The sequence below is a fragment of the Pelobates fuscus genome, chromosome 3 (assembly GCF_036172605.1).
Source record: "Pelobates fuscus isolate aPelFus1 chromosome 3, aPelFus1.pri, whole genome shotgun sequence".
NCBI classification, from domain to species: domain Eukaryota; kingdom Metazoa; phylum Chordata; class Amphibia; order Anura; family Pelobatidae; genus Pelobates; species Pelobates fuscus.
The window spans coordinates 394,399,646-394,423,926 of NC_086319.1; the positions used below are offsets into that span (position 1 = coordinate 394,399,646).

A 24,281-nucleotide genomic window follows, 5' to 3' on the forward strand; every position below is an offset into this window, starting at 1 on the left:
TTTTAGCAGTTATTGTGCAATTGCTTATTTTTGTTTGTTTAATAAAGTACATCTAAGTTGAATTAGTTCAATTCCAGCTCTGCGGAATTTGTTGGTGCCATATAAGTAGTTAAGGAAGTTTTAAGGCAAGGTTTAACTTTTAATGATAAGATAAAATAAATAAACAACTTTGCAAAAAACTTATTTTGTATCTCAATTTAGTTTTATAATGGACATCTTTTTCTGTTGAGGCAGATCCTATTGACTGAGGTTGGGGCTGCTGTCTCCAAGCATGGGCCAGTGGCGCAATGGATAACGCGTCTGACTACAGATCAGAAGATTGTAGGTTCGACTCCTACCTGGCTCGGCCGTTGTGCCGTGATCATATAGTGGTTAGTACTCTGCGTTGTTGGTGCAGCAACCCCGGTTCGAATCCGGGTCACGGCATCTCCATTTTCCTTCTCTTCCGCGCTAAGTACATTTTGACCCCATTCACAACAGATGCAGATTACAGGACGCTAAGTACATTTTGACCCCATTCACAACAGATGCAGATGACAGGAGGCAATTACCCGGGATAATGTACAGACCCACAGCCCCAGGTCTGGGGGGGAGAATGCATCCTTAGCTTGGCTGGCATTTCCACCCATTTAAACGCTCTAAGAATGCACATCATGGCCGCATCCATCTCCTTCCATCCCTCACTCTCGTTCAGCGTAAACATAAATGAGAGGGAGTCCATTTTGGTAGTATCTGTTAAAAGCTGTTATTATTTGTCCGACTAGTTTAAAAAGTACAACATTCTTTGCAATGCATTGTAGGTATTCAAATTAGGCTCACACCCACATGACATTTTTCTAAATGCATGCCTTGTCCAACTGCAGAACCCTGCAACTGTTAACCATGTGAGTGTCAGAGTTAAACAATATCTAAAATGCAAACAGTGTAAATAGTGCCAAATATCTAACATTGCACTAAATCACAACAAAGTGTTAATTCTTGGCACCCCTTTAAAAGTCTAAATAAATTGTAAACGCCACTGCAATATAACAACCATGATTTAATACATAGAACAATGTGATTATCCTAGTAAAAAACACAATAACAAACTTTTGAACTCTAAAGTAAAAATAGAAAAAGATATAATAGTGGAAACAACTTACTAACACAGCCCAAAAATCTAATAAAGCTGTAAAGCATCTAGAGGCATTGGCAACTCACATGAACCAGAGCACACAATCTGGCTCTGGAATAAAAGCATTGGACTCTTAAATAGGTGACTCCCTCTCCTCTTCTTATTTATAGGTATCAGATCCACCTTTTCCCTAGACACAGACTTCCGGCAGATCATATATGTACATATAATATATACATACAATAAAACAGGAAAAATGTGTACAGTGTAAAACCTTAATAAAATTATACCATAGAGAATTACACTTGTGTACAGGAGTCTTGAAATTCAGCTCACAGAAATGCCTCTGGTGTCTGCCTGCCTAGAGACAACCCAACCCGCATAGTGCTTCCAAATTTTGGTATATAATATGACTCAAGAATCCAACTTGGAACAATCTCTGAAACACATTTCCTCCTTTAAAAAAAGCTTCCTCAGTTAAATTGTGAAACGCATCTCAGAGATTGTTTTGTGAGCTCTTTTAGCAGTTATTGTGCAATTGCTTATTTTTGTTTGTTTAATAAAGTACATCTAAGTTGAATTAGTTCAATTCCAGCTCTGCGGAATTTGTTGGTGCCATATAAGTAGTTAAGGAAGTTTTAAGGCAAGGTTTAACTTTTAATGATAAGATAAAATAAATAAACAACTTTGCAAAAAACTTATTTTTTGTATCTCAATTTAGTTTTATAATGGACATCTTTTTCTGTTGAGGCAGATCCTATTGACTGAGGTTGGGGCTGCTGTCTCCAAGCATGGGCCAGTGGCGCAATGGATAACGCGTCTGACTACGGATCAGAAGATTGTAGGTTCGACTCCTACCTGGCTCGGCCGTTGTGCCGTGATCGTATAGTGGTTAGTACTCTGTGTTGTGGCCGCAGCAACCCCGGTTCGAATCCGGGTCACGGCATCTCGATTTTCCTTCTCTTCCGCGCTAAGTTCATTTTGACCCCATTCACAACAGATGCAGATTACAGGACGCTAAGTACATTTTGACCCCATTCACAACAGATGCAGATGACAGGACACAATTACCCGGGATAATGTACAGACCCACGGCCCCAGGTCTGGGGGGGAGAATGCATCCTTAGCTTGGCTGGCATTCCCACCCATTTAAACGCTCTAAGAATGCACATCATGGCCGCATCCATCTCCTTCCATCCCTCACTCTCGTTCAGCGTAAACATAAATGAGAGGGAGTCCTGGTGGTAGTATCTGTTAAAAGCTGTTATTATTTGTCCGACTAGTTTAAAAAGGACAACATTCTTTGCAATGCATTGTAGGTATTCAAATTAGGCTCACACCCACATGACATTTTTCTAAATGCATGCCTTGTCCAATTGCAGAACCCTGCAACTGTTAACCATGTGAGTGTCAGAGTTAAACAATATCTAAAATGCAAACAGTGTAAATAGTGCCAAATATCTAACATTGCACTAAATCACAACAAAGTGTTAATTCTTGGCACCCCTTTAAAAGTCTAAATAAATTGTAAACGCCACTGCAATATAACAACCATGATTTAATACATAGAACAATGTGATTATCCTAGTAAAAAACACAATAACAAACTTTTGAACTCTAAAGTAAAAATGGAAAAAGATATAATAGTGGAGACAACTTACTAACACAGCCCAAAAATCTAATAAAGCTGTAAAGCATCTAGAGGCATTGGCAACTCACATGAACCAGAGCCCACAATCTGGCTCTGGAATAAAAGCATTGGACTCTTAAATAGGTGACTCCCTCTCCTCTTCTTATTTATAGGTATCAGATCCACCTTTTCCCTAGACACAGACTTCCGGCAGATCATATATGTACATATAATATATACATACAATAAAACAGGAAAAATGTGTACAGTGTAAAACCTTAATAAAATTATACCATAGAGAATTACACTTGTGTACAGGAGTCTTGAAATTCAGCTCACAGAAATGCCTCTGGTGTCTGCCTGCCTAGAGACAACCCTACCCGCATAGTGCTTCCAAATTTTGGTATATAATATGACTCAAGAATCCAACTTGGAACAATCTCTGAAACACATTTCCTCCTTAAAAAAAAGCTTCCTCAGTTAAATTGTGAAACGCATCTCAGAGATTGTTTTGTGAGCTCTTTTAGCAGTTATTGTGCAATTGCTTATTTTTGTTTGTTTAATAAAGTACATCTAAGTTGAATTAGTTCAATTCCAGCTCTGCTGAATTTGTTGGTGCCATATAAGTAGTTAAGGAAGTTTTTATTCAAGGTTTAACTTTTAATGATAAGATAAAATAAATAAACAACTTTGCAAAAAACTTATTTTGTATCTCAATTTAGTTTTATAATGGACATCTTTTTCTGTTGAGGCAGATCCTTTTGACTGAGGTTGGGGCTGCTGTCTCCAAGCATGGGCCAGTGGCGCAATGGATAACGCGTCTGACTACGGATCAGAAGATTGTAGGTTCGACTCCTACCTGGCTCGGCCGTTGTGCTGTGATCGTATAGTGGTTAGTACTCTGCGTTGTGGCCGCAGCAACCCCGGTTCGAATCCGGGTCACGGCATCTCCATTTTCCTTCTCTTCCGCGCTAAGTACATTTTGACCCCATTCACAACAGATGCAGATGACAGGACGTTAAGTACATTTTGACCCCATTCACAACAGATGCAGATGACAGGACGCAATTACCCGGGATAATGTACAGACCCACAGCCCCAGGTCTGGGGGGGAGAATGCATCCTTAGCTTGGCTGGCATTTCCACCCATTTAAACGCTCTAAGAATGCACATCATGGCCGCATCCATCTCCTTCCATCCCTCACTCTCGTTCAGCGTAAACATAAATGAGAGGGAGTCCATTTTGGTAGTATCTGTTAAAAGCTGTTATTATTTGTCCGACTAGTTTAAAAAGTACAACATTCTTTGCAATGCATTGTAGGTATTCAAATTAGGCTCACACCCACATGACATTTTTCTAAATGCATGCCTTGTCCAACTGCAGAACCCTGCAACTGTTAACCATGTGAGTGTCAGAGTTAAACAATATCTAAAATGCAAACAGTGTAAATAGTGCCAAATATCTAACATTGCACTAAATCACAACAAAGTGTTAATTCTTGGCACCCCTTTAAAAGTCTAAATAAATTGTAAACGCCACTGCAATATAACAACCATGATTTAATACATAGAACAATGTGATTATCCTAGTAAAAAACACAATAACAAACTTTTGAACTCTAAAGTAAAAATAGAAAAAGATATAATAGTGGAAACAACTTACTAACACAGCCCAAAAATCTAATAAAGCTGTAAAGCATCTAGAGGCATTGGCAACTCACATGAACCAGAGCACACAATCTGGCTCTGGAATAAAAGCATTGGACTCTTAAATAGGTGACTCCCTCTCCTCTTCTTATTTATAGGTATCAGATCCACCTTTTCCCTAGACACAGACTTCCGGCAGATCATATATGTACATATAATATATACATACAATAAAACAGGAAAAATGTGTACAGTGTAAAACCTTAATAAAATTATACCATAGAGAATTACACTTGTGTACAGGAGTCTTGAAATTCAGCTCACAGAAATGCCTCTGGTGTCTGCCTGCCTAGAGACAACCCAACCTGCATAGTGCTTCCAAATTTTGGTATATAATATGACTCAAGAATCCAACTTGGAACAATCTCTGAAACACATTTCCTCCTTTAAAAAAAGCTTCCTCAGTTAAATTGTGAAACGCATCTCAGAGATTGTTTTGTGAGCTCTTTTAGCAGTTATTGTGCAATTGCTTATTTTTGTTTGTTTAATAAAGTACATCTAAGTTGAATTAGTTCAATTCCAGCTCTGCGGAATTTGTTGGTGCCATATAAGTAGTTAAGGAAGTTTTAAGGCAAGGTTTAACTTTTAATGATAAGATAAAATAAATAAACAACTTTGCAAAAAACTTATTTTTTGTATCTCAATTTAGTTTTATAATGGACATCTTTTTCTGTTGAGGCAGATCCTATTGACTGAGGTTGGGGCTGCTGTCTCCAAGCATGGGCCAGTGGCGCAATGGATAACGCGTCTGACTACGGATCAGAAGATTGTAGGTTCGACTCCTACCTGGCTCGGCCGTTGTGCCGTGATCATATAGTGGTTAGTACTCTGCGTTGTTGGTGCAGCAACCCCGGTTCGAATCCGGGTCACGGCATCTCCATTTTCCTTCTCTTCCGCGCTAAGTACATTTTGACCCCATTCACAACAGATGCAGATTACAGGACGCTAAGTACATTTTGACCCCATTCACAACAGATGCAGATGACAGGAGGCAATTACCCGGGATAATGTACAGACCCACAGCCCCAGGTCTGGGGGGGAGAATGCATCCTTAGCTTGGCTGGCATTTCCACCCATTTAAACGCTCTAAGAATGCACATCATGGCCGCATCCATCTCCTTCCATCCCTCACTCTCGTTCAGCGTAAACATAAATGAGAGGGAGTCCATTTTGGTAGTATCTGTTAAAAGCTGTTATTATTTGTCCGACTAGTTTAAAAAGTACAACATTCTTTGCAATGCATTGTAGGTATTCAAATTAGGCTCACACCCACATGACATTTTTCTAAATGCATGCCTTGTCCAACTGCAGAACCCTGCAACTGTTAACCATGTGAGTGTCAGAGTTAAACAATATCTAAAATGCAAACAGTGTAAATAGTGCCAAATATCTAACATTGCACTAAATCACAACAAAGTGTTAATTCTTGGCACCCCTTTAAAAGTCTAAATAAATTGTAAACGCCACTGCAATATAACAACCATGATTTAATACATAGAACAATGTGATTATCCTAGTAAAAAACACAATAACAAACTTTTGAACTCTAAAGTAAAAATAGAAAAAGATATAATAGTGGAAACAACTTACTAACACAGCCCAAAAATCTAATAAAGCTGTAAAGCATCTAGAGGCATTGGCAACTCACATGAACCAGAGCACACAATCTGGCTCTGGAATAAAAGCATTGGACTCTTAAATAGGTGACTCCCTCTCCTCTTCTTATTTATAGGTATCAGATCCACCTTTTCCCTAGACACAGACTTCCGGCAGATCATATATGTACATATAATATATACATACAATAAAACAGGAAAAATGTGTACAGTGTAAAACCTTAATAAAATTATACCATAGAGAATTACACTTGTGTACAGGAGTCTTGAAATTCAGCTCACAGAAATGCCTCTGGTGTCTGCCTGCCTAGAGACAACCCAACCCGCATAGTGCTTCCAAATTTTGGTATATAATATGACTCAAGAATCCAACTTGGAACAATCTCTGAAACACATTTCCTCCTTTAAAAAAAGCTTCCTCAGTTAAATTGTGAAACGCATCTCAGAGATTGTTTTGTGAGCTCTTTTAGCAGTTATTGTGCAATTGCTTATTTTTGTTTGTTTAATAAAGTACATCTAAGTTGAATTAGTTCAATTCCAGCTCTGCGGAATTTGTTGGTGCCATATAAGTAGTTAAGGAAGTTTTAAGGCAAGGTTTAACTTTTAATGATAAGATAAAATAAATAAACAACTTTGCAAAAAACTTATTTTTTGTATCTCAATTTAGTTTTATAATGGACATCTTTTTCTGTTGAGGCAGATCCTATTGACTGAGGTTGGGGCTGCTGTCTCCAAGCATGGGCCAGTGGCGCAATGGATAACGCGTCTGACTACGGATCAGAAGATTGTAGGTTCGACTCCTACCTGGCTCGGCCGTTGTGCCGTGATCGTATAGTGGTTAGTACTCTGCGTTGTGGCCGCAGCAACCCCGGTTCGAATCCGGGTCACGGCATCTCCATTTTCCTTCTCTTCCGCGCTAAGTACATTTTGACCCCATTCACAACAGATGCAGATTACAGGACGCTAAGTACATTTTGACCCCATTCACAACAGATGCAGATGACAGGACGTTAAGTACATTTTGACCCCATTCACAACAGATGCAGATGACAGGACGCAATTACCCGGGATAATGTACAGACCCACAGCCCCAGGTCTGGGGGGGAGAATGCATCCTTAGCTTGGCTGGCATTTCCACCCATTTAAACGCTCTAAGAATGCACATCATGGCCGCATCCATCTCCTTCCATCCCTCACTCTCGTTCAGCGTAAACATAAATGAGAGGGAGTCCATTTTGGTAGTATCTGTTAAAAGCTGTTATTATTTGTCCGACTAGTTTAAAAAGTACAACATTCTTTGCAATGCATTGTAGGTATTCAAATTAGGCTCACACCCACATGACATTTTTCTAAATGCATGCCTTGTCCAACTGCAGAACCCTGCAACTGTTAACCATGTGAGTGTCAGAGTTAAACAATATCTAAAATGCAAACAGTGTAAATAGTGCCAAATATCTAACATTGCACTAAATCACAACAAAGTGTTAATTCTTGGCACCCCTTTAAAAGTCTAAATAAATTGTAAACGCCACTGCAATATAACAACCATGATTTAATACATAGAACAATGTGATTATCCTAGTAAAAAACACAATAACAAACTTTTGAACTCTAAAGTAAAAATAGAAAAAGATATAATAGTGGAAACAACTTACTAACACAGCCCAAAAATCTAATAAAGCTGTAAAGCATCTAGAGGCATTGGCAACTCACATGAACCAGAGCACACAATCTGGCTCTGGAATAAAAGCATTGGACTCTTAAATAGGTGACTCCCTCTCCTCTTCTTATTTATAGGTATCAGATCCACCTTTTCCCTAGACACAGACTTCCGGCAGATCATATATGTACATATAATATATACATACAATAAAACAGGAAAAATGTGTACAGTGTAAAACCTTAATAAAATTATACCATAGAGAATTACACTTGTGTACAGGAGTCTTGAAATTCAGCTCACAGAAATGCCTCTGGTGTCTGCCTGCCTAGAGACAACCCAACCTGCATAGTGCTTCCAAATTTTGGTATATAATATGACTCAAGAATCCAACTTGGAACAATCTCTGAAACACATTTCCTCCTTTAAAAAAAGCTTCCTCAGTTAAATTGTGAAACGCATCTCAGAGATTGTTTTGTGAGCTCTTTTAGCAGTTATTGTGCAATTGCTTATTTTTGTTTGTTTAATAAAGTACATCTAAGTTGAATTAGTTCAATTCCAGCTCTGCGGAATTTGTTGGTGCCATATAAGTAGTTAAGGAAGTTTTAAGGCAAGGTTTAACTTTTAATGATAAGATAAAATAAATAAACAACTTTGCAAAAAACTTATTTTTTGTATCTCAATTTAGTTTTATAATGGACATCTTTTTCTGTTGAGGCAGATCCTATTGACTGAGGTTGGGGCTGCTGTCTCCAAGCATGGGCCAGTGGCGCAATGGATAACGCGTCTGACTACGGATCAGAAGATTGTAGGTTCGACTCCTACCTGGCTCGGCCGTTGTGCCGTGATCATATAGTGGTTAGTACTCTGCGTTGTTGGTGCAGCAACCCCGGTTCGAATCCGGGTCACGGCATCTCCATTTTCCTTCTCTTCCGCGCTAAGTACATTTTGACCCCATTCACAACAGATGCAGATTACAGGACGCTAAGTACATTTTGACCCCATTCACAACAGATGCAGATGACAGGAGGCAATTACCCGGGATAATGTACAGACCCACAGCCCCAGGTCTGGGGGGGAGAATGCATCCTTAGCTTGGCTGGCATTTCCACCCATTTAAACGCTCTAAGAATGCACATCATGGCCGCATCCATCTCCTTCCATCCCTCACTCTCGTTCAGCGTAAACATAAATGAGAGGGAGTCCATTTTGGTAGTATCTGTTAAAAGCTGTTATTATTTGTCCGACTAGTTTAAAAAGTACAACATTCTTTGCAATGCATTGTAGGTATTCAAATTAGGCTCACACCCACATGACATTTTTCTAAATGCATGCCTTGTCCAACTGCAGAACCCTGCAACTGTTAACCATGTGAGTGTCAGAGTTAAACAATATCTAAAATGCAAACAGTGTAAATAGTGCCAAATATCTAACATTGCACTAAATCACAACAAAGTGTTAATTCTTGGCACCCCTTTAAAAGTCTAAATAAATTGTAAACGCCACTGCAATATAACAACCATGATTTAATACATAGAACAATGTGATTATCCTAGTAAAAAACACAATAACAAACTTTTGAACTCTAAAGTAAAAATAGAAAAAGATATAATAGTGGAAACAACTTACTAACACAGCCCAAAAATCTAATAAAGCTGTAAAGCATCTAGAGGCATTGGCAACTCACATGAACCAGAGCACACAATCTGGCTCTGGAATAAAAGCATTGGACTCTTAAATAGGTGACTCCCTCTCCTCTTCTTATTTATAGGTATCAGATCCACCTTTTCCCTAGACACAGACTTCCGGCAGATCATATATGTACATATAATATATACATACAATAAAACAGGAAAAATGTGTACAGTGTAAAACCTTAATAAAATTATACCATAGAGAATTACACTTGTGTACAGGAGTCTTGAAATTCAGCTCACAGAAATGCCTCTGGTGTCTGCCTGCCTAGAGACAACCCAACCCGCATAGTGCTTCCAAATTTTGGTATATAATATGACTCAAGAATCCAACTTGGAACAATCTCTGAAACACATTTCCTCCTTTAAAAAAAGCTTCCTCAGTTAAATTGTGAAACGCATCTCAGAGATTGTTTTGTGAGCTCTTTTAGCAGTTATTGTGCAATTGCTTATTTTTGTTTGTTTAATAAAGTACATCTAAGTTGAATTAGTTCAATTCCAGCTCTGCGGAATTTGTTGGTGCCATATAAGTAGTTAAGGAAGTTTTAAGGCAAGGTTTAACTTTTAATGATAAGATAAAATAAATAAACAACTTTGCAAAAAACTTATTTTTTGTATCTCAATTTAGTTTTATAATGGACATCTTTTTCTGTTGAGGCAGATCCTATTGACTGAGGTTGGGGCTGCTGTCTCCAAGCATGGGCCAGTGGCGCAATGGATAACGCGTCTGACTACGGATCAGAAGATTGTAGGTTCGACTCCTACCTGGCTCGGCCGTTGTGCCGTGATCGTATAGTGGTTAGTACTCTGCGTTGTGGCCGCAGCAACCCCGGTTCGAATCCGGGTCACGGCATCTCCATTTTCCTTCTCTTCCGCGCTAAGTACATTTTGACCCCATTCACAACAGATGCAGATTACAGGACGCTAAGTACATTTTGACCCCATTCACAACAGATGCAGATGACAGGACACAATTACCCGGGATAATGTACAGACCCACGGCCCCAGGTCTGGGGGGGAGAATGCATCCTTAGCTTGGCTGGCATTCCCACCCATTTAAACGCTCTAAGAATGCACATCATGGCCGCATCCATCTCCTTCCATCCCTCACTCTCGTTCAGCGTAAACATAAATGAGAGGGAGTCCTGGTGGTAGTATCTGTTAAAAGCTGTTATTATTTGTCCGACTAGTTTAAAAAGGACAACATTCTTTGCAATGCATTGTAGGTATTCAAATTAGGCTCACACCCACATGACATTTTTCTAAATGCATGCCTTGTCCAATTGCAGAACCCTGCAACTGTTAACCATGTGAGTGTCAGAGTTAAACAATATCTAAAATGCAAACAGTGTAAATAGTGCCAAATATCTAACATTGCACTAAATCACAACAAAGTGTTAATTCTTGGCACCCCTTTAAAAGTCTAAATAAATTGTAAACGCCACTGCAATATAACAACCATGATTTAATACATAGAACAATGTGATTATCCTAGTAAAAAACACAATAACAAACTTTTGAACTCTAAAGTAAAAATGGAAAAAGATATAATAGTGGAGACAACTTACTAACACAGCCCAAAAATCTAATAAAGCTGTAAAGCATCTAGAGGCATTGGCAACTCACATGAACCAGAGCCCACAATCTGGCTCTGGAATAAAAGCATTGGACTCTTAAATAGGTGACTCCCTCTCCTCTTCTTATTTATAGGTATCAGATCCACCTTTTCCCTAGACACAGACTTCCGGCAGATCATATATGTACATATAATATATACATACAATAAAACAGGAAAAATGTGTACAGTGTAAAACCTTAATAAAATTATACCATAGAGAATTACACTTGTGTACAGGAGTCTTGAAATTCAGCTCACAGAAATGCCTCTGGTGTCTGCCTGCCTAGAGACAACCCTACCCGCATAGTGCTTCCAAATTTTGGTATATAATATGACTCAAGAATCCAACTTGGAACAATCTCTGAAACACATTTCCTCCTTAAAAAAAAGCTTCCTCAGTTAAATTGTGAAACGCATCTCAGAGATTGTTTTGTGAGCTCTTTTAGCAGTTATTGTGCAATTGCTTATTTTTGTTTGTTTAATAAAGTACATCTAAGTTGAATTAGTTCAATTCCAGCTCTGCGGAATTTGTTGGTGCCATATAAGTAGTTAAGGAAGTTTTAAGGCAAGGTTTAACTTTTAATGATAAGATAAAATAAATAAACAACTTTGCAAAAAACTTATTTTGTATCTCAATTTAGTTTTATAATGGACATCTTTTTCTGTTGAGGCAGATCCTATTGACTGAGGTTGGGGCTGCTGTCTCCAAGCATGGGCCAGTGGCGCAATGGATAACGCGTCTGACTACGGATCAGAAGATTGTAGGTTCGACTCCTACCTGGCTCGGCCGTTGTGCCGTGATCGTATAGTGGTTAGTACTCTGCGTTGTGGCCGCAGCAACCCCGGTTCGAATCCGGGTCACGGCATCTCCATTTTCCTTCTCTTCCGCGCTAAGTACATTTTGACCCCATTCACAACAGATGCAGATTACAGGACGCTAAGTACATTTTGACCCCATTCACAACAGATGCAGATGACAGGACGCAATTACCCGGGATAATGTACAGACCCACAGCCCCAGGTCTGGGGGGGAGAATGCATCCTTAGCTTGGCTGGCATTTCCACCCATTTAAACGCTCTAAGAATGCACATCATGGCCGCATCCATCTCCTTCCATCCCTCACTCTCGTTCAGCGTAAACATAAATGAGAGGGAGTCCTGGTGGTAGTATCTGTTAAAAGCTGTTATTATTTGTCCGACTAGTTTAAAAAGGACAACATTCTTTGCAATGCATTGTAGGTATTCAAATTAGGCTCACACCCACATGACATTTTTCTAAATGCATGCCTTGTCCAACTGCAGAACCCTGCAACTGTTAACCATGTGAGTGTCAGAGTTAAACAATAGCTACAATGCAAACAGTGTAAATAGTGCCAAATATCTAACATTGCACTAAATCACAACAAAGTGTTAATTCTTGGCACCCCTTTAAAAGTCTAAATAAATTGTAAACGCCACTGCAATATAACAACCATGATTTAATACATAGAACAATGTGATTATCCTAGTAAAAAACACAATAACAAACTTTTGAACTCTAAAGTAAAAATAGAAAAAGATATAATAGTGGAGACAACTTACTAATACAGCCCAAAAATCTAATAAAGCTGTAAAGCATCTAGAGGCATTGGCAACTCACATGAACCAGAGCCCACAATCTGGCTCTGGAATAAAAGCATTGGACTCTTAAATAGGTGACTCCCTCTCCTCTTCTTATTTATAGGTATCAGATCCACCTTTTCCCTAGACACAGACTTCCGGCAGATCATATATGTACATATAATATATACATACAATAAAACAGGAAAAATGTGTACAGTGTAAAACCTTAATAAAATTATACCATAGAGAATTACACTTGTGTACAGGAGTCTTGAAATTCAGCTCACAGAAATGCCTCTGGTGTCTGCCTGCCTAGAGACAACCCTACCCGCATAGTGCTTCCAAATTTTGGTATATAATATGACTCAAGAATCCAACTTGGAACAATCTCTGAAACACATTTCCTCCTTAAAAAAAAGCTTCCTCAGTTAAATTGTGAAACGCATCTCAGAGATTGTTTTGTGAGCTCTTTTAGCAGTTATTGTGCAATTGCTTATTTTTGTTTGTTTAATAAAGTACATCTAAGTTGAATTAGTTCAATTCCAGCTCTGCGGAATTTGTTGGTGCCATATAAGTAGTTAAGGAAGTTTTAAGGCAAGGTTTAACTTTTAATGATAAGATAAAATAAATAAACAACTTTGCAAAAAACTTATTTTGTATCTCAATTTAGTTTTATAATGGACATCTTTTTCTGTTGAGGCAGATCCTTTTGACTGAGGTTGGGGCTGCTGTCTCCAAGCATGGGCCAGTGGCGCAATGGATAACGTGTCTGACTACGGATCAGAAGATTGTAGGTTCGACTCCTACCTGGCTCGGTCGTTGTGCCGTGATCATATAGTGGTTAGTACTCTGCGTTGTGGCCGCAGCAACCCCGGTTCGAATCTGGGTCACGGCATCTCCATTTTCCTTCTCTTCCGCGCTAAGTACATTTTGACCCCATTCACAACAGATGCAGATTACAGGACACAATTACCCGGGATAATGTACAGACCCACGGCCCCAGGTCTGGGGGGGAGAATGCATCCTTAGCTTGGCTGGCATTCCCACCCATTTAAACGCTCTAAGAATGCACATCATGGCCGCATCCATCTCCTTCCATCCCTCACTCTCGTTCAGCGTAAACATAAATGAGAGGGAGTCCTGGTGGTAGTATCTGTTAAAAGCTGTTATTATTTGTCCGACTAGTTTAAAAAGGACAACATTCTTTGCAATGCATTGTAGGTATTCAAATTAGGCTCACACCCACATGACATTTTTCTAAATGCATGCCTTGTCCAACTGCAGAACCCTGCAACTGTTAACCATGTGAGTGTCAGAGTTAAACAATAGCTACAATGCAAACAGTGTAAATAGTGCCAAATATCTAACATTGCACTAAATCACAACAAAGTGTTAATTCTTGGCACCCCTTTAAAAGTCTAAATAAATTGTAAACGCCACTGCAATATAACAACCATGATTTAATACATAGAACAATGTGATTATCCTAGTAAAAAACACAATAACAAACTTTTGAACTCTAAAGTAAAAATAGAAAAAGATATAATAGTGGAGACAACTTACTAACACAGCCCAAAAATCTAATAAAGCTGTAAAGCATCTAGAGGCATTGGCAACTCACATGAACCAGAGCCCACAATCTGGCTCTGGAATAAAAGCATTGGACTCTTAAATAGGTGACTCCCTCTCCTCTTCTTATTTATAGGTATCAGATCCACCTTTTCCCTAGACACAGACTTCCGGCAGATCATATATGTACATATAATATATACATACAATAAAACAGGAAAAATGTGTACAGTGTAAAACCTTAATAAAATTATACCATAGAGAATTACACTTGTGTACAGGAGTCTTGAAATTCAGCTCACAGAAATGCCTCTGGTGTCTGCCTGCCTAGAGACAACCCTACCCGCATAGTGCTTCCAAATTTTGGTATATAATATGACTCAAGAATCCAACTTGGAACAATCTCTGAAACACATTTCCTCCTTAAAAAAAAGCTTCCTCAGTTAAATTGTGAAACGCATCTCAGAGATTGTTTTGTGAGCTCTTTTAGCAGTTATTGTGCAATTGCTTATTTTTGTTTGTTTAATAAAGTACATCTAAGTTGAATTATTTCAATTCCAGCTCTGCGGAATTTGTTGGTGCCATATAAGTAGTTAAGGAAGTTTTAAGGCAAGGTTTAACTTTTAATGATAAGATAAAATAAATAAACAACTTTGCAAAAAACTTATTTTGTATCTCAATTTAGTTTTATAATGGACATCTTTTTCTGTTGAGGCAGATCCTTTTGACTGAGGTTGGGGCTGCTGTCTCCAAGCATGGGCCAGTGGCGCAATGGATAACGCGTCTGACTACGGATCAGAAGATTGTAGGTTCGACTCCTACCTGACTCGGCCGTTGTGCTGTGATCGTATAGTGGTTAGTACTCTGCGTTGTGGCCGCAGCAACCCCGGTTCGAATCCGGGTCACGGCATCTCCATTTTCCTTCTCTTCCGCGCTAAGTACATTTTGACCCCATTCACAACAGATGCAGATGACAGGACGTTAAGTACATTTTGACCCCATTCACAACAGATGCAGATGACAGGACGCAATTACCCGGGATAATGTACAGACCCACAGCCCCAGGTCTGGGGGGGAGAATGCATCCTTAGCTTGGCTGGCATTTCCACCCATTTAAACGCTCTAAGAATGCACATCATGGCCGCATCCATCTCCTTCCATCCCTCACTCTCGTTCAGCGTAAACATAAATGAGAGGGAGTCCATTTTGGTAGTATCTGTTAAAAGCTGTTATTATTTGTCCGACTAGTTTAAAAAGGACAACATTCTTTGCAATGCATTGTAGGTATTCAAATTAGGCTCACACCCACATGACATTTTTCTAAATGCATGCCTTGTCCAACTGCAGAACCCTGCAACTGTTAACCATGTGAGTGTCAGAGTTAAACAATATCTAAAATGCAAACAGTGTAAATAGTGCCAAATATCTAACATTGCACTAAATCACAACAAAGTGTTAATTCTTGGCACCCCTTTAAAAGTCTAAATAAATTGTAAACGCCACTGCAATATAACAACCATGATTTAATACATAGAACAATGTGATTATCCTAGTAAAAAACACAATAACAAACTTTTGAACTCTAAAGTAAAAATAGAAAAAGATATAATAGTGGAAACAACTTACTAACACAGCCCAAAAATCTAATAAAGCTGTAAAGCATCTAGAGGCATTGGCAACTCACATGAACCAGAGCACACAATCTGGCTCTGGAATAAAAGCATTGGACTCTTAAATAGGTGACTCCCTCTCCTCTTCTTATTTATAGGTATCAGATCCACCTTTTCCCTAGACACAGACTTCCGGCAGATCATATATGTACATATAATATATACATACAATAAAACAGGAAAAATGTGTACAGTGTAAAACCTTAATAAAATTATACCATAGAGAATTACACTTGTGTACAGGAGTCTTGAAATTCAGCTCACAGAAATGCCTCTGGTGTCTGCCTGCCTAGAGACAACCCTACCCGCATAGTGCTTCCAAATTTTGGTATATAATATGACTCAAGAATCCAACTTGGAACAATCTCTGAAACACATTTCCTCCTTAAAAAAAAGCTTCCTCAGTTAAATTGTGAAACGCATCTCAGAGATTGTTTTGTGAGCTCTTTTAGCAGTTATTGTGCAATTGCTTATTTTTGTTTGTTTAATAAAGTACATCTAAGTTGAATTAGTTCAATTCCAGCTCTGCGGAATTTGTTGGTGCCATATAAGTAGTTAAGGAAGTTTTAAGGCAAGGTTTAACTTTTAATGATAAGATAAAATAAATAAACAACTTTGCAAAAAACTTATTTTGAATTTCAATTTAGTTTTATAATGGACATCTTTTTCTGTTGAGGCAGATCCTATTGACTGAGGTTGGGGCTGCTGTCTCCAAGCATGGGCCAGTGGCGCAATGGATAACGCGGGGCCAGTGGCGCAATGGATAACGCGTCTGACTACGGATCAGAAGATTGTAGGTTCGACTCCTACCTGGCTCGGCCGTTGTGCCGTGATCGTATAGTGGTTAGTACTCTGCGTTGTGGCCGCAGCAACCCCGGTTCGAATCCGGGTCACGGCATCTCCATTTTCCTTCTCTTCTGCGCTAAGTACATTTTGACCCCATTCACAACAGATGCAGATGACAGGACGCTAAGTACATTTTGACCCCATTCACAACAGATGCAGATGACAGGACGCAATTACCCGGGATAATGTACAGACCCACAGCCCCAGGTCTGGGGGGGAGAATGCATCCTTAGCTTGGCTGGCATTTCCACCCATTTAAACGCTCTAAGAATGCACATCATGGCCGCATCCATCTCCTTCCATCCCTCACTCTCGTTCAGCGTAAACATAAATGAGAGGGAGTCCTGGTGGTAGTATCTGTTAAAAGCTGTTATTATTTGTCCGACTAGTTTAAAAAAAACAACATTCTTTGCAATGCATTGTAGGTATTCAAATTAGGCTCACACCCACATGACATTTTTCTAAATGCATGCCTTGTCCAATTGCAGAACCCTGCAACTGTTAACCATGTGAGTGTCAGAGTTAAACAATATCTAAAATGCAAACAGTGTAAATAGTGCCAAATATCTAACATTGCACTAAATCACAACAAAGTGTTAATTCTTGGCACCCCTTTAAAAGTCTAAATAAATTGTAAACGCCACTGCAATATAACAACCATGATTTAATACATAGAACAATGTGATTATCCTAGTAAAAAACACAATAACAAACTTTTGAACTCTAAAGTAAAAATGGAAAAAGATATAATAGTGGAGACAACTTACTAACACAGCCCAAAAATCTAATAAAGCTGTAAAGCATCTAGAGGCATTGGCAACTCACATGAACCAGAGCCCACAATCTGGCTCTGGAATAAAAGCATTGGACTCTTAAATAGGTGACTCCCTCTCCTCTTCTTATTTATAGGTATCAGATCCACCTTTTCCCTAGACACAGACTTCCGGCAGATCATATATGTACATATAATATATACATACAATAAAACAGGAAAAATGTGTACAGTGTAAAACCTTAATAAAATTATACCATAGAGAATTACACTTGTGTACAGGAGTCTTGAAATTCAGCTCACAGAAATGCCTCTGGTGTCTGCCTGCCTAGAGACAACCCTACCCGCATAGTGCTTCCAAATTTTGGTATATAATATGACTCAAGAATCCAACTTGGAACAATCTCTGAAACACATTTCCTCCTTAAAAAAAAGCTTCCTCAGTTAAATTGTGAAACGCATCTCAGAGATTGTTTTGTGAGCTCTTTTAGCAGTTATTGTGCAATTGCTTATTTTTGTTTGTTTAATAAAGTACATCTAAGTTGAATTAGTTCAATTCCAGCTCTGCGGAATTTGTTGGTGCCATATAAGTAGTTAAGGAAGTTTTAAGGCAAGGTTTAACTTTTAATGATAAGATAAAATAAATAAACAACTTTGCAAAAAACTTATTTTGTATTTCAATTTAGTTTTATAATGGACATCTTTTTCTGTTGAGGCAGATCCTATTGACTGAGGTTGGGGCTGCTGTCTCCAAGCATGGGCCAGTGGCGCAATGGATAACGCGTCTGACTACGGATCAGAAGATTGTAGGTTCAACTCCTACCTGGCTCGGCCGTTGTGCCGTGATCGTATAGTGGTTAGTACTCTGCGTTGTGGCCACAGCAACCCCGGTTCGAATCTGGGTCACGGCATCTCCATTTTCCTTCTCTTCCGCGCTAAGTACATTTTGACCCCATTCACAACAGATGCAGATTACAGGACGCTAAGTACATTTTGACCCCATTCACAACAGATGCAGATGACAGGACACAATTACCCGGGATAATGTACAGACCCACGGCCCCAGGTCTGGGGGGGAGAATGCATCCTTAGCTTGGCTGGCATTCCCACCCATTTAAACGCTCTAAGAATGCACATCATGGCCGCATCCATCTCCTTCCATCCCTCACTCTCGTTCAGCGTAAACATAAATGAGAGGGAGTCCTGGTGGTAGTATCTGTTAAAAGCTGTTATTATTTGTCCGACTAGTTTAAAAAGGACAACATTCTTTGCAATGCATTGTAGGTATTCAAATTAGGCTCACACCCACATGACATTTTTCTAAATGCATGCCTTGTCCAACTGCAGAACCCTGCAACTGTTAACCATGTGAGTGTCAGAGTTAAACAATAGCTACAATGCAAACAGTGTAAATAGTGCCAAATATCTAACATTGCACTAAATCACAACAAAGTGTTAATTCTTGGCACCCCTTTAAAAGTCTAAATAAATTGTAAACGCCACTGCAATATAACAACCATGATTTAATACATAGAACAATGTGATTATCCTAGTAAAAAACACAATAACAAACTTTTGAACTCTAAAGTAAAAATAGAAAAAGATATAATAGTGGAGACAACTTACTAACACAGCCCAAAAATCTAATAAAGCTGTAAAGCATCTAGAGGCATTGGCAACTCACATGAACCAGAGCCGACAATCTGGCTCTGGAATAAAAGCATTGGACTCTTAAATAGGTGACTCCCTCTCCTCTTCTTATTTATAGGTATCAGATCCACCTTTTCTCTAGACACAGACTTCCGGCAGATCATATATGTACATATAATATATACATACAATAAAACAGGAAAAATGTGTACAGTGTAAAACCTTAATAAAATTATACCATAGAGAATTACACTTGTGTACAGGAGTCTTGAAATTCAGCTCACAGAAATGCCTCTGGTGTCTGCCTGCCTAGAGACAACCCTACCCGCATAGTGCTTCCAAATTTTGGTATATAATATGACTCAAGAATCCAACTTGGAACAATCTCTGAAACACATTTCCTCCTTAAAAAAAAGCTTCCTCAGTTAAATTGTGAAACGCATCTCAGAGATTGTTTTGTGAGCTCTTTTAGCAGTTATTGTGCAATTGCTTATTTTTGTTTGTTTAATAAAGTACATCTAAGTTGAATTAGTTCAATTCCAGCTCTGCGGAATTTGTTGGTGCCATATAAGTAGTTAAGGAAGTTTTAAGGCAAGGTTTAACTTTTAATGATAAGATAAAATAAATAAACAACTTTGCAAAAAACTTATTTTGTATCTCAATTTAGTTTTATAATGGACATCTTTTTCTGTTGAGGCAGATCCTTTTGACTGAGGTTGGGGCTGCTGTCTCCAAGCATGGGCCAGTGGCGCAATGGATAACGCGTCTGACTACGGATCAGAAGATTGTAGGTTCGACTCCTACCTGGCTCGGCCGTTGTGCCGTGATCGTATAGTGGTTAGTACTCTGCGTTGTGGCCGCAGCAACCCCGGTTCGAATCCGGGTCACGGCATCTCCATTTTCCTTCTCTTCTGCGCTAAGTACATTTTGACCCCATTCACAACAGATGCAGATGACAGGACGCTAAGTACATTTTGACCCCATTCACAACAGATGCAGATGACAGGACGCAATTACCCGGGATAATGTACAGACCCACAGCCCCAGGTCTGGGGGGGAGAATGCATCCTTAGCTTGGCTGGCATTTCCACCCATTTAAACGCTCTAAGAATGCACATCATGGCCGCATCCATCTCCTTCCATCCCTCACTCTCGTTCAGCGTAAACATAAATGAGAGGGAGTCCTGGTGGTAGTATCTGTTAAAAGCTGTTATTATTTGTCCGACTAGTTTAAAAAGTACAACATTCTTTGCAATGCATTGTAGGTATTCAAATTAGGCTCACACCCACATGACATTTTTCTAAATGCATGCCTTGTCCAATTGCAGAACCCTGCAACTGTTAACCATGTGAGTGTCAGAGTTAAACAATATCTAAAATGCAAACAGTGTAAATAGTGCCAAATATCTAACATTGCACTAAATCACAACAAAGTGTTAATTCTTGGCACCCCTTTAAAAGTCTAAATAAATTGTAAACGCCACTGCAATATAACAACCATGATTTAATACATAGAACAATGTGATTATCCTAGTAAAAAACACAATAACAAACTTTTGAACTCTAAAGTAAAAATAGAAAAAGATATAATAGTGGAGACAACTTACTAACACAGCCCAAAAATCTAATAAAGCTGTAAAGCATCTAGAGGCATTGGCAACTCACATGAACCAGAGCCCACAATCTGGCTCTGGAATAAAAGCATTGGACTCTTAAATAGGTGACTCCCTCTCCTCTTCTTATTTATAGGTATCAGATCCACCTTTTCCCTAGACACAGACTTCCGGCAGATCATATATGTACATATAATATATACATACAATAAAACAGGAAAAATGTGTACAGTGTAAAACCTTAATAAAATTATACCATAGAGAATTACACTTGTGTACAGGAGTCTTGAAATTCAGCTCACAGAAATGCCTCTGGTGTCTGCCTGCCTAGAGACAACCCTACCCGCATAGTGCTTCCAAATTTTGGTATATAATATGACTCAAGAATCCAACTTGGAACAATCTCTGAAACACATTTCCTCCTTAAAAAAAAGCTTCCTCAGTTAAATTGTGAAACGCATCTCAGAGATTGTTTTGTGAGCTCTTTTAGCAGTTATTGTGCAATTGCTTATTTTTGTTTGTTTAATAAAGTACATCTAAGTTGAATTAGTTCAATTCCAGCTCTGCGGAATTTGTTGGTGCCATATAAGTAGTTAAGGAAGTTTTAAGGCAAGGTTTAACTTTTAATGATAAGATAAAATAAATAAACAACTTTGCAAAAAACTTATTTTGTATCTCAATTTAGTTTTATAATGGACATCTTTTTCTGTTGAGGCAGATCCTATTGACTGACTTTGGGGCTGCTGTCTCCAAGCATGGGCCAGTGGCGCAATGGATAACGCGTCTGACTACGGATCAGAAGATTGTAGGTTCGACTCCTACCTGGCTCGGCCGTTGTGCCGTGGTTAGTACTCTGCGTTGTGGCCGCAGCAACCCCGGTTCGAATCCGGGTCACGGCATCTCCATTTTCCTTCTCTTCTGCGCTAAGTACATTTTGACCCCATTCACAACAGATGCAGATTACAGGACGCTAAGTACATTTTGACCCCATTCACAACAGATGCAGATGACAGGACACAATTACCCGGGATAATGTACAGACCCACGGCCCCAGGTCTGGGGGGGAGAATGCATCCTTAGCTTGGCTGGCATTCCCACCCATTTAAACGCTCTAAGAATGCACATCATGGCCGCATCCATCTCCTTCCATCCCTCACTCTCGTTCAGCGTAAACATAAATGAGAGGGAGTCCTGGTGGTAGTATCTGTTAAAAGCTGTTATTATTTGTCCGACTAGTTTAAAAAGGACAACATTCTTTGCAATGCATTGTAGGTATTCAAATTAGGCTCACACCCACATGACATTTTTCTAAATGCATGCCTTGTCCAACTGCAGAACCCTGCAACTGTTAACCATGTGAGTGTCAGAGTTAAACAATAGCTACAATGCAAACAGTGTAAATAGTGCCAAATATCTAACATTGCACTAAATCACAACAAAGTGTTAATTCTTGGCACCCCTTTAAAAGTCTAAATAAATTGTAAACGCCACTGCAATATAACAACCATGATTTAATACATAGAACAATGTGATTATCCTAGTAAAAAACACAATAACAAACTTTTGAACTCTAAAGTAAAAATGGAAAAAGATATAATAGTGGAGACAACTTACTAACACAGCCCAAAAATCTAATAAAGCTTTAAAGCATCTAGAGGCATTGGCAACTCACATGAACCAGAGCCCACAATCTGGCTCTGGAATAAAAGCATTGGACTCTTAAATAGGTGACTCCCTCTCCTCTTCTTATTTATAGGTATCAGATCCACCTTTTCCCTAGACACAGACTTCCGGCAGATCATATATGTACATATAATATATACATACAATAAAACAGGAAAAATGTGTACAGTGTAAAACCTTAATAAAATTATACCATAGAGAATTACACTTGTGTACAGGAGTCTTGAAATTCAGCTCACAGAAATGCCTCTGGTGTCTGCCTGCCTAGAGACAACCCTACCCGCATAGTGCTTCCAAATTTTGGTATATAATATGACTCAAGAATCCAACTTGGAACAATCTCTGAAACACATTTCCTCCTTAAAAAAAAGCTTCCTCAGTTAAATTGTGAAACGCATCTCAGAGATTGTTTTGTGAGCTCTTTTAGCAGTTATTGTGCAATTGCTTATTTTTGTTTGTTTAATAAAGTACATCTAAGTTGAATTAGTTCAATTCCAGCTCTGCGGAATTTGTTGGTGCCATATAAGTAGTTAAGGAAGTTTTAAGGCAAGGTTTAACTTTTAATGATAAGATAAAATAAATAAACAACTTTGCAAAAAACTTATTTTGTATCTCAATTTAGTTTTATAATGGACATCTTTTTCTGTTGAGGCAGATCCTATTGACTGAGGTTGGGGCTGCTGTCTCCAAGCATGGGCCAGTGGCGCAATGGATAACGCGTCTGACTACGGATCAGAAGATTGTAGGTTCGACTCCTACCTGGCTCGGCCGTTGTGCCGTGATCGTATAGTGGTTAGTACTCTGCGTTGTGGCCGCAGCAACCCCGGTTCGAATCCGGGTCACGGCATCTCCATTTTCCTTCTCTTCCGCGCTAAGTACATTTTGACCCCATTCACAACAGATGCAGATTACAGGACGCTAAGTACATTTTGACCCCATTCACAACAGATGCAGATGACAGGACACAATTACCCGGGATAATGTACAGACCCACGGCCCCAGGTCTGGGGGGGAGAATGCATCCTTAGCTTGGCTGGCATTCCCACCCATTTAAACGCTCTAAGAATGCACATCATGGCCGCATCCATCTCCTTCCATCCCTCACTCTCGTTCAGCGTAAACATAAATGAGAGGGAGTCCTGGTGGTAGTATCTGTTAAAAGCTGTTATTATTTGTCCGACTAGTTTAAAAAGGACAACATTCTTTGCAATGCATTGTAGGTATTCAAATTAGGCTCACACCCACATGACATTTTTCTAAATGCATGCCTTGTCCAACTGCAGAACCCTGCAACTGTTAACCATGTGAGTGTCAGAGTTAAACAATAGCTACAATGCAAACAGTGTAAATAGTGCCAAATATCTAACATTGCACTAAATCACAACAAAGTGTTAATTCTTGGCACCCCTTTAAAAGTCTAAATAAATTGTAAACGCCACTGCAATATAACAACCATGATTTAATACATAGAACAATGTGATTATCCTAGTAAAAAACACAATAACAAACTTTTGAACTCTAAAGTAAAAATGGAAAAAGATATAATAGTGGAGACAACTTACTAACACAGCCCAAAAATCTAATAAAGCTTTAAAGCATCTAGAGGCATTGGCAACTCACATGAACCAGAGCCCACAATCTGGCTCTGGAATAAAAGCATTGGACTCTTAAATAGGTGACTCCCTCTCCTCTTCTTATTTATAGGTATCAGATCCACCTTTTCCCTAGACACAGACTTCCGGCAGATCATATATGTACATATAATATATACATACAATAAAACAGGAAAAATGTGTACAGTGTAAAACCTTAATAAAATTATACCATAGAGAATTAC

At 39.0% G+C, this 24,281-nt stretch overlaps 23 non-coding genes across 23 annotated transcripts; all 23 read left to right on the top strand.

The window, feature by feature from the left end:
* Window positions 1-273: 273 nt before the first annotated feature.
* Window positions 274-346, top strand: TRNAC-ACA (transfer RNA cysteine (anticodon ACA)). The gene has a single exon. It is a non-coding gene; the product is annotated as a tRNA-Cys (tRNA).
* Window positions 347-1,907: 1,561 nt separating this feature from the next.
* TRNAR-ACG (transfer RNA arginine (anticodon ACG)) lies at window positions 1,908-1,980 on the top strand. The gene has a single exon. It is a non-coding gene; the product is annotated as a tRNA-Arg (tRNA).
* An 8-nt stretch (window positions 1,981-1,988) lies between these two features.
* TRNAH-GUG (transfer RNA histidin (anticodon GUG)) lies at window positions 1,989-2,060 on the top strand. Its single transcript has one exon. It is a non-coding gene; the product is annotated as a tRNA-His (tRNA).
* Window positions 2,061-3,538: 1,478 nt separating this feature from the next.
* Window positions 3,539-3,611, top strand: TRNAR-ACG (transfer RNA arginine (anticodon ACG)). The gene has a single exon. It is a non-coding gene; the product is annotated as a tRNA-Arg (tRNA).
* Window positions 3,612-3,619: 8 nt separating this feature from the next.
* TRNAH-GUG (transfer RNA histidin (anticodon GUG)) lies at window positions 3,620-3,691 on the top strand. Its single transcript has one exon. It is a non-coding gene; the product is annotated as a tRNA-His (tRNA).
* Window positions 3,692-5,172: 1,481 nt separating this feature from the next.
* TRNAR-ACG (transfer RNA arginine (anticodon ACG)) lies at window positions 5,173-5,245 on the top strand. Its single transcript has one exon. It is a non-coding gene; the product is annotated as a tRNA-Arg (tRNA).
* Window positions 5,246-6,806: 1,561 nt separating this feature from the next.
* TRNAR-ACG (transfer RNA arginine (anticodon ACG)) lies at window positions 6,807-6,879 on the top strand. Its single transcript has one exon. It is a non-coding gene; the product is annotated as a tRNA-Arg (tRNA).
* An 8-nt stretch (window positions 6,880-6,887) lies between these two features.
* TRNAH-GUG (transfer RNA histidin (anticodon GUG)) lies at window positions 6,888-6,959 on the top strand. The gene has a single exon. It is a non-coding gene; the product is annotated as a tRNA-His (tRNA).
* Window positions 6,960-8,487: 1,528 nt separating this feature from the next.
* Window positions 8,488-8,560, top strand: TRNAR-ACG (transfer RNA arginine (anticodon ACG)). The gene has a single exon. It is a non-coding gene; the product is annotated as a tRNA-Arg (tRNA).
* A 1,561-nt stretch (window positions 8,561-10,121) lies between these two features.
* TRNAR-ACG (transfer RNA arginine (anticodon ACG)) lies at window positions 10,122-10,194 on the top strand. Its single transcript has one exon. It is a non-coding gene; the product is annotated as a tRNA-Arg (tRNA).
* An 8-nt stretch (window positions 10,195-10,202) lies between these two features.
* On the top strand, window positions 10,203-10,274 carry TRNAH-GUG (transfer RNA histidin (anticodon GUG)). Its single transcript has one exon. It is a non-coding gene; the product is annotated as a tRNA-His (tRNA).
* Window positions 10,275-11,752: 1,478 nt separating this feature from the next.
* TRNAR-ACG (transfer RNA arginine (anticodon ACG)) lies at window positions 11,753-11,825 on the top strand. The gene has a single exon. It is a non-coding gene; the product is annotated as a tRNA-Arg (tRNA).
* An 8-nt stretch (window positions 11,826-11,833) lies between these two features.
* Window positions 11,834-11,905, top strand: TRNAH-GUG (transfer RNA histidin (anticodon GUG)). The gene has a single exon. It is a non-coding gene; the product is annotated as a tRNA-His (tRNA).
* Window positions 11,906-13,383: 1,478 nt separating this feature from the next.
* Window positions 13,384-13,456, top strand: TRNAR-ACG (transfer RNA arginine (anticodon ACG)). Its single transcript has one exon. It is a non-coding gene; the product is annotated as a tRNA-Arg (tRNA).
* Window positions 13,457-15,048: 1,592 nt separating this feature from the next.
* TRNAH-GUG (transfer RNA histidin (anticodon GUG)) lies at window positions 15,049-15,120 on the top strand. Its single transcript has one exon. It is a non-coding gene; the product is annotated as a tRNA-His (tRNA).
* Window positions 15,121-16,625: 1,505 nt separating this feature from the next.
* TRNAR-ACG (transfer RNA arginine (anticodon ACG)) lies at window positions 16,626-16,698 on the top strand. Its single transcript has one exon. It is a non-coding gene; the product is annotated as a tRNA-Arg (tRNA).
* Window positions 16,699-16,706: 8 nt separating this feature from the next.
* Window positions 16,707-16,778, top strand: TRNAH-GUG (transfer RNA histidin (anticodon GUG)). Its single transcript has one exon. It is a non-coding gene; the product is annotated as a tRNA-His (tRNA).
* Window positions 16,779-18,256: 1,478 nt separating this feature from the next.
* On the top strand, window positions 18,257-18,329 carry TRNAR-ACG (transfer RNA arginine (anticodon ACG)). The gene has a single exon. It is a non-coding gene; the product is annotated as a tRNA-Arg (tRNA).
* Window positions 18,330-19,887: 1,558 nt separating this feature from the next.
* Window positions 19,888-19,960, top strand: TRNAR-ACG (transfer RNA arginine (anticodon ACG)). The gene has a single exon. It is a non-coding gene; the product is annotated as a tRNA-Arg (tRNA).
* An 8-nt stretch (window positions 19,961-19,968) lies between these two features.
* Window positions 19,969-20,040, top strand: TRNAH-GUG (transfer RNA histidin (anticodon GUG)). The gene has a single exon. It is a non-coding gene; the product is annotated as a tRNA-His (tRNA).
* A 1,478-nt stretch (window positions 20,041-21,518) lies between these two features.
* Window positions 21,519-21,591, top strand: TRNAR-ACG (transfer RNA arginine (anticodon ACG)). The gene has a single exon. It is a non-coding gene; the product is annotated as a tRNA-Arg (tRNA).
* A 1,547-nt stretch (window positions 21,592-23,138) lies between these two features.
* Window positions 23,139-23,211, top strand: TRNAR-ACG (transfer RNA arginine (anticodon ACG)). The gene has a single exon. It is a non-coding gene; the product is annotated as a tRNA-Arg (tRNA).
* An 8-nt stretch (window positions 23,212-23,219) lies between these two features.
* Window positions 23,220-23,291, top strand: TRNAH-GUG (transfer RNA histidin (anticodon GUG)). The gene has a single exon. It is a non-coding gene; the product is annotated as a tRNA-His (tRNA).
* The last annotated feature ends 990 nt before the right edge of the window (window positions 23,292-24,281 follow it).